At 48.9% G+C, this 7,914-nt stretch overlaps 1 non-coding gene across 1 annotated transcript; it reads left to right on the top strand.

The window, feature by feature from the left end:
* Nucleotides 1–5,182: 5,182 nt before the first annotated feature.
* LOC140915418 (U6 spliceosomal RNA) lies at nt 5,183–5,289 on the top strand. Its single transcript, XR_012160154.1, has one exon. It is a non-coding gene; the product is annotated as a U6 spliceosomal RNA (small nuclear RNA).
* Nucleotides 5,290–7,914: the final 2,625 nt, after the last annotated feature.

Raw genomic sequence — 7,914 nt, 5'->3', positions numbered from 1 at the left:
GACACCGGCTGCCAACTAGACATGGAGCCATTGATCACTACCCGTTGAGCCCGACTATCTAGCCAGCTTTCTACCCACCTTATAGTGCATTCATCCAGCCCATACTTCCTTAACTTGCTGACAAGAATACTGTGGGAGACGGTGTCAAAAGCTTTGCTAAAGTCAAGAAACAATACATCCACTGCTTTCCCTTCATCCACAGAACCAGTAATCTCATCATAAAAGGCGATTAGATTAGTCAGGCATGACCTTCCCTTGGTGAATCCATGCTGGCTGTTCCTGATCACTTTCCTCTCATGCAAGTGCTTCAGGATTGATTCTTTGAGGACCTGCTCCATGATTTTTCCAGGGACTGAGGTGAGGCTGACTGTCTCCTGTCTTGTTGTAAAGAAACACACCTCTTGTTATGGGTTGGCACCTCCACGATTTAGACTTAGATTCCATGAATAAGACATTTCCAGACAAATCAACACTGACCCCAGCACCCAAGGTGAAGTTCCTTCCACCCCACATAGGCTACCAGCCCTGGGTCATCAACAAATACAAGAGCCCCCTGTATGATGGGAAGTTCCATCATTCCAGCAGATGGGTTCGTGGAGAGGACAGCGTTGCAGCCCTAGACGCAGCACTGCAGGCAGCCCCCTGGGTGGTGGTGGTTTCCCGAAGGGTCAGGACTGCGAGTTCTGCTGTACGTGAAATTCTCTATTCTTTCATGAATTAAGGGTTGTCTGGTATGGAGAAAGTGACTGGAATAGCTCCCTATTTGGACACTGTTCTGGAATGAAAGTGACTTGATTCCAGAACAATGTTGTGGAAGTGCATTAATATTCCGGAATAAAGAATTATTAATCTAGAATTATTCTGGAATGGCGTGTCCATGTGGAGACATGTTCTGGTCAATTTCCACACGTAGACCAGATATATCCATACACACTTCTACTTTGGCCAGGTGGCAGCTTCGTCCTCACAGCCTAGCAGTCTGGGGCACACTTGGCAGGCTGGCTTCTCTGGGAAGGGACAGCCCTGTGCTTATGGCAGCCACTGCTTCCCTTCGGAGAGCATTCCATAGTTGACTAGATCTCACTGGAGGACGGACCCTCGGGCTGAACAGCAAACACAAACTACTCCTCTGAATAGCCTCATTGACTCAGATGGGCCTACACATGGGAGCAATGTTAGTTACATGCATAAGTGTTTGTAGCATCAGGCACTGAATTTCTCCTCCTTTAATTCCACCCCATTACTCCTCTTTATACCCCCGACTCACTGCCAGTAATTCCTCTCCTGCCTTGGAGACAGACCCTAAATCATGCTGAGTAGCACCTGACTCCGTGATTGGTCCATTGACTTCAGTGGCATAAGATGCTCTTCAAGGTGCTAGTTGCCCAGACACAAAGATGTGGGTGTGGTACAAGCACCCAATTATTGATCTGTATTACCGTAGCACCTAAGACCCCTAGTCATGGACCAGGAGCCCATTGTGCTAGGTGCTAACCAAACACAGACCAAGCAGACAGTGATTGCCCCACAAAGCTGCCTTAGGTCACCATTTATAAAGTCACAGGATATGGTCTGCTTTTACAGTGGGATGCAGAATACAGACACTGAGCATGCCCTTAGCCCAGGTATAAATAGCAATGTACACAGTGAGGCACTTCCTAGGCGAGTGGAGGGCAGACAGGCCTGAACCCACAGGCTGTATACCCTACACAGCTCTCTACATGCCCAAGTAGTGCCTTGCCCATCTACGCTGCTAGGCTATGCTTCTGTGCTGCCGAAGCCTTTCACTGCTGCCTGTAGCTACACATTCCCTACATTGCAAGGGTAGACCAGGCCTAAGAAGACAGGCGTTACCCAGGATGGGCCAGATTCTGCTCTCAGCTGCACTGGTGTAAGTCATGGATGATCCCACTGACATCAGTGGGGTTCCTCTGCATTTTCACCAGCATAAGGATGGGGGACTCTAGCTGTAGACATTCCTAGATAGTAGGGTTGCCAACCCTCCGGGATTGGCCGGGAGTCTCCCAGAACCAGCCTCAATCTCCCGGTGACTATTAACGGCAACCCGGGAGATTTTAATAGGCCAAAGTCCAGTGGGCGGCGCAGTGTGGCTCCCGGAAGCAGCCAGCATGTTCAGCTCCTAAGTGCAGGGGTGGCCAGGGGGTCTCTACGTGCTGCCCCTGCCTCGAGAGCTGACTCCACAGCTCCCATTGGCTGGGAATCACAGCCAATGGGAGCTGGGGGGGCAGTGCCTGCAGGCAGGGACAGCTCACAGAGCCATCTGGCTGCCCTGAGCCTCGGAGTCAGACATGCCGGCCGCTTCCGGGAGCCGCCCGAGGCAAGTGCCGCCCAGCTGGAGCCTGTACCCTGCAACCCCTCCCGCACCCCAACCCCCAGCCATGAGCCCCTTCCCACACCCAGACTCCCTCCTGGAGCCCACACCTGGCACCCCAACCCCCAGCCCTGAGCCACCTCCTGCACCCAAACTCCCTCCTGGAGCCCACACCCCAAACTCCCTTCCACACCCCAACCTTGGCCTTCAGAGATCGCCCTCACTGGGGGGGTCAAAGGCGAATCAAGTCTCCATGTGCATTAAGTGCTGGGGTTTCCACATCCCAACTGGCGTGGAGAGGTGGCCTGTGGAATGGTCCAAGGCCTCCACCAGGTCTCTCTAGTGCTGAGTAATTCAGGTGGCTCAGAAAGCTGGGCGCCAGCAGCTATTCAGGGCTCTATGGAGAGCCAGGGATCATGTCACTGAGCTGCTTACAATGGGAGCCAAGAGAGCCACCGGCCTGGGATCGGGTGTCAGGAGGTGCCAAGGCACAGTGCCGGGAAGCGGCTTCCCAGCTGCCTTGGGCACCAGCTCCTGCTTGCAGCCACCTGCACCTCGATCAAAGGCATCTTGGATTATTCAGGTGCCCCTGGAAAGCTCTCCTACGGCGGCAAGGAAAAGCTGTTTGGCTAGGAACGAAGTGCTCATCGTAGGTGGCAGGGCAAAGTCTCACTCCTCCTTTGCACACACAACAGCAGTGGCAGGAGAGCTCTCCCCCTTCATCACACCAGGCCTCATAATTAGGCTAGGGCCCTGTGACGTGCAGTGCTCCTTCCACTTTCATTAGCTTCCAAGGGAGAACAGCATAAAATCAGGCCCATTTCACAGCCCATCCCTGCTTTGCAGATCCAGAGACAACTTGGGGCCTGCTGAGAGGGTGGGAGGGGGGCAGAGTGCGGGTAGCCGGCTTCACCAGCCTTACTGAGCATGCTCAGTACAAGCGAAGCAGCAAGTCTTGGGGTGGGGCACCTGACCCCGCATGCCCCCATCTACCTGTCACCTCTGATATGTTTCCCAGCATCCTTTGTGCTGCCTCCATAGTGCTTCAGTCCTGTGGAAATCGGCGCCTTTTGTTTAAGGGAGCTTCTGGCACACCCCCTTTCATGGCATTCTGTTTCTCCGGTCATTTTGGTCCGGAGGGCTTTTATTTTACATTGAAGGTGAGCAAACAAGATGGCACCAAAGTGCAGCCTACATGAGAGCGAGTGCTCTGTGCTCTCTCCATCAGCACCACGCTGCATTTGCCCTGCTCCATGCCCAGGCAGCTGCCTCCGGTGACAGCAGCCTCCCAGGCATAGAAAATGAAATCCTAACAGTTGCACCACTTAGGCACCACAGATTAAAAGCCTAGAAAAAGGAACTGGAGTGGGGTCAGGTCTCTCCCCACCCATGAACAACTGCTGGCGATTCCCGTTTGTGAGGTGTGAGGACAGCAACCCACAGGCTACGCTCAAGCAGAGACATCTCAATGTTGGCAGATGCAGCTGTCCTGCAAGGAGGGACCACGTTCTGTCCCCACAACACATGTACCCTGTGTTTGAGCCTTGTGTGTGCAGCCAAGCCTGGAACTGTCCACATAAAATGGAAACACCACAAAATGAAGAAAAAGGAAGCAAAATTTCATGACATCTACTTCCTGAGCAAATGCAAGAAACAAAACATTGCCAGAGGTCTCACCATCTATAACCTTCTGACCGCTACACACAACTCCAAATGTGCTGAACAGCTCTGCAGACGGACTTCAGAAAAACTGAGGAACCACTTACTGCATCTCACATACTTCAGAAGGGGCCACCTCAAACAAGAAATCACCACATGCTCCCACACATTGCAAGGTGGGGGGGGGAGGGGATCAGGAAATTTACCTGGAAATCATGTGAGAAGTCCAAAACAGCTACCAAAAAACCTGATGACAGCCATCCAACACAAAAAGAAAGTGGAACCAACTACAACTACTTCACAAGCCACAGAACACCATATCTGGGAGAAGCCATGGCACCCGTATCTACCCCATGGACACTACACAACACCTGAACATCAGTTTATCAAGACTACCCCGAACTGGAGCTGAATTAGCTGTACTCTAAGGGAAATGAACTTCTGCCTCACTACAAAACCTTTTACTGTACTAACGTGGAGAATTCTTCTGCCGACTCCACCTAAAAAATTCTTTCACAACTATTTCACAGTTACCATGTCCCCACAAACAATCATAAGAAATAAGAATCTTCTGACTGGACAGAGTGCATGAAGTCACACACTTGATCATTACATTGATTGTCTCAGAAAAAATACTGACTGTGAAATCCTTAACAAACATCACATCCACCACAGTCTCTCCGCTGCCAAGAGGACAGTTATGCAGTCCCTGAAATCTAACCACCAGACAGATAAAGGTTGTAGTCCTCAACCGCAATGACTATATTAATGAGGCCAATCGTTGACTCTCCGACACCACCTACCAAAAAGTACTCAAAGAAGTACTCCACACCACAATTTACCCAGGAATTTAAGTTTATCATCAAATCTTTTCCCAAACAACTTCAAGAGAAACTTTACAAGCTCATCTGCCAAGAAGCCACCCCCCAGGGACCTTCTGCATGCTTCCCAAGATACACAAGCAAGGGAACCCAGACAGACCATATCTGGCCACAGCGATCTTACTGAAAGAATGTCAGGACTCACAGAAACAATCCTCAAGGCCACTCACCACAAAAAGAGCCAGCTTCTTCCAGGACACTACTGGCTTCCTCCATAAACACCACAACATTAACAACCTCCCTCAGAACACTATCTTTGCCACCATGGTTGTCATCTCCCTATACACCAACATCTCTCACAAGGACAACATTGCTGACTGCCTAGCACATATAATAAAATTGCGACGATACAGAGAAGATTTGCATTGCCCCTGCGCAAGGATGACATGCAAATTCAAATATTTACAAGACAATGGACAAGTCTCATCTCTCCACCCCAAAAACACATCGTCAAACTCATCCCTTTCATCCTCACCCATAACAATTTTATATTCAACAAACACTTTTTCCAAACCCTGGCAACAGCCCTGGGTACTAGGATGGCTCCCCAGTATACCAACCTCTTCCTGGGTCACTTTGAAGAAGAATTTCTGGACAAATGTGCCACAGAACCAATGATATATCTGTGATATATGATGATATTTTCATCCTCTGGACAGACAGCAAACTCCTTCAGATTTCCATCACAACTTCAATAAACTCTTTCTGGAACACTCTCACACTAGCATCAACTTTTTGCACACCAGGATCAGTTTCAACAATGGACCCCTACAGACAACTACATACAAGAAACCCACAGATCACCACACCTACCTTCACAGATCTAGTAAACGGCCCCAAACACAACAAGAAATTGGTCTTCTACAGCCAGGTACTCAGATACCACAAAATATGCTCCAAAGAGAAAGTCTGGGATATACACCTTAACACATTCAAAACCGCCTTCACCAGATAAGGACACTCCACCAGAAAATTATATTGCATCATGGAATGGGTCACCCAAATAATCCAAGAGAACCTGCTTCAATTAAGAAATAAAACCCGCTACGATTGCACACCCTTAGCTGTCACCTACCACTCCACACTGGAACCCATAAAGGGTATCAAACTACTACAACCCATACTCAGGGGGGACCCCATCCTGAAAGAAATATTTCCTAAACTTCCTCGTCTGGCCTTCAAACAACCCCACAACCTCTCCAAACTCATCATCACAAGCAAGCTCCCCACAGCCCAGGGCACTCCAACTCAAAGCAGCACCAGACCCTGCCAGAACAACAGATGCAAAACCTGCAGACACATCTCCACTGCTACAATGATCAACATCCCCCATAGCACACCTTTCAAGATCCATGGGTCCTACACATGCCTATCACAGCATGTGGTGTACCTCATCCAGTGCACTAAATGCCCCAATAGCAACTATATGGGTGAAAGCAGACAATCACTATGCTCTCAGACGAACTCACACAGCAAAGCTGAGACAAAAACACCACACCACCTGGGGGTGCAGACTTTTCACAAAGCAATCACTCTGTATCTGAGCTCTCAGTCCTCATCCTCAAAGGAAACCTGCGCAATACCTTCAAAAGATGAGCCTGGGAGCTTAAATTCATAACTTTGCTAGATACTAAAAATCATGGTCTTAATAAAGACACTGGATTTATGGCTTATTACGACAATCTGTAACCCACTTAACCCCTCTTTTTGTCCTGTGACTATAGGGCTCTTAACAGGTCACTTCACCTTGAATGGTTCCTTAGAATATGTGCTAACTACTAACGCTAAATTATCTGTTCGATCTTGTATTTAGCTGTGAAACTCTCAGTATCTTTCCCAGACCTCTCTGTGTAAGAAGAGTGCTGTGTAAGTTTGAAAGCTTGTCTCTCTCACCAACAGAATAGGTCCAATGAAAGATATCACCTCACCCACCTTGTCTGACAATCTCAGGCATTTATGCTGCTAACTCTCCCGATGTTATCACTCGTCTCACAACAGTTGGTGTTTTTCTTAAAGGCCCAGCTCCCAGAGTCAGGTGATTGCATGAGCACCTCAGCTTTTGTTTCTTTAAGACAGATACATTTCTAGCTCTGGTTGCTGAGGGAAAGGCTTGCAAATGTGTCCTCAGTGCACCCTAAGGGTTCAGAAATCAGAAGGCAAAGAACCTCCCCGCACAACATTTATTGAAAATGTCATGATGCTAAAATAATCTTATAAATGTGGATGATGCTTGTGTGTGAAAACATGGATTTCTACAATACTCACTGGTCAAATGTCTCATCACCATGGTCTGCTGCCGCAGCTGAGCAGCTTATGCTATCAGCCTATAGATGTGAGCGACTGGTCTTCCTGGGGGGATCTGGGCTATAGAAGTCACTTTCCCCACTGGTCTGCTAGAATGAGAAGATGTACTGCAGCATTCTGCCCTGCTGCGTATCAGGGTCATCTGCATCCCAGTGCACTGTGTCCCTGGGTTGTAATCTGTGCTGCCTGACAGCTTGTCAGCACCACTTGCATCCCAGTGCAGTGTCCTTGCAATATACTGCTGCAAATCAATATCATCTGCATCCACTGCAAACCCCAAAGGACGCTGCAGCGTTACTGCAAATAACTATAAACTACACTACAAAGTAACTCCCCAGTGGCTGTTAAAGTGACTTGATGCAGTACTATGAAGCATCTCACATGGACTGGGAACCAATTGATCACCTACACACCAACCCAGGGAAGGAGGCTGCCATGCACTGCAAGGGGACAGTGCTCTGAGAAACACACCACAAGAAGACAGTGCTGGTATGCTGTGATGGCCCCTGTATAAGTTCACAGCAGCAGTGCAGGGCTATTCGGAGTGACAAGGAGAGACCAAACACTGCACGGGATTGGGAGATGGAACCACTGTCTTTCCCATAGAGGCAGTTTTCCTAGAAATGGGCTAAGGTGCATTAGTAGGCCAATGCAGGGAACTTTACATTGACATTACTGCTGTTGGGTCAGTTGTGTTGAGGAATAGATAACTCACGTCTCCAGTACTATCAATCTTAC

This window comes from Lepidochelys kempii, chromosome 7 (genome assembly GCF_965140285.1).
Source record: "Lepidochelys kempii isolate rLepKem1 chromosome 7, rLepKem1.hap1, whole genome shotgun sequence".
In the NCBI taxonomy this organism is placed as follows: domain Eukaryota; kingdom Metazoa; phylum Chordata; order Testudines; family Cheloniidae; genus Lepidochelys; species Lepidochelys kempii.
This window is presented reverse-complemented; position numbering and strand designations above follow the sequence as displayed.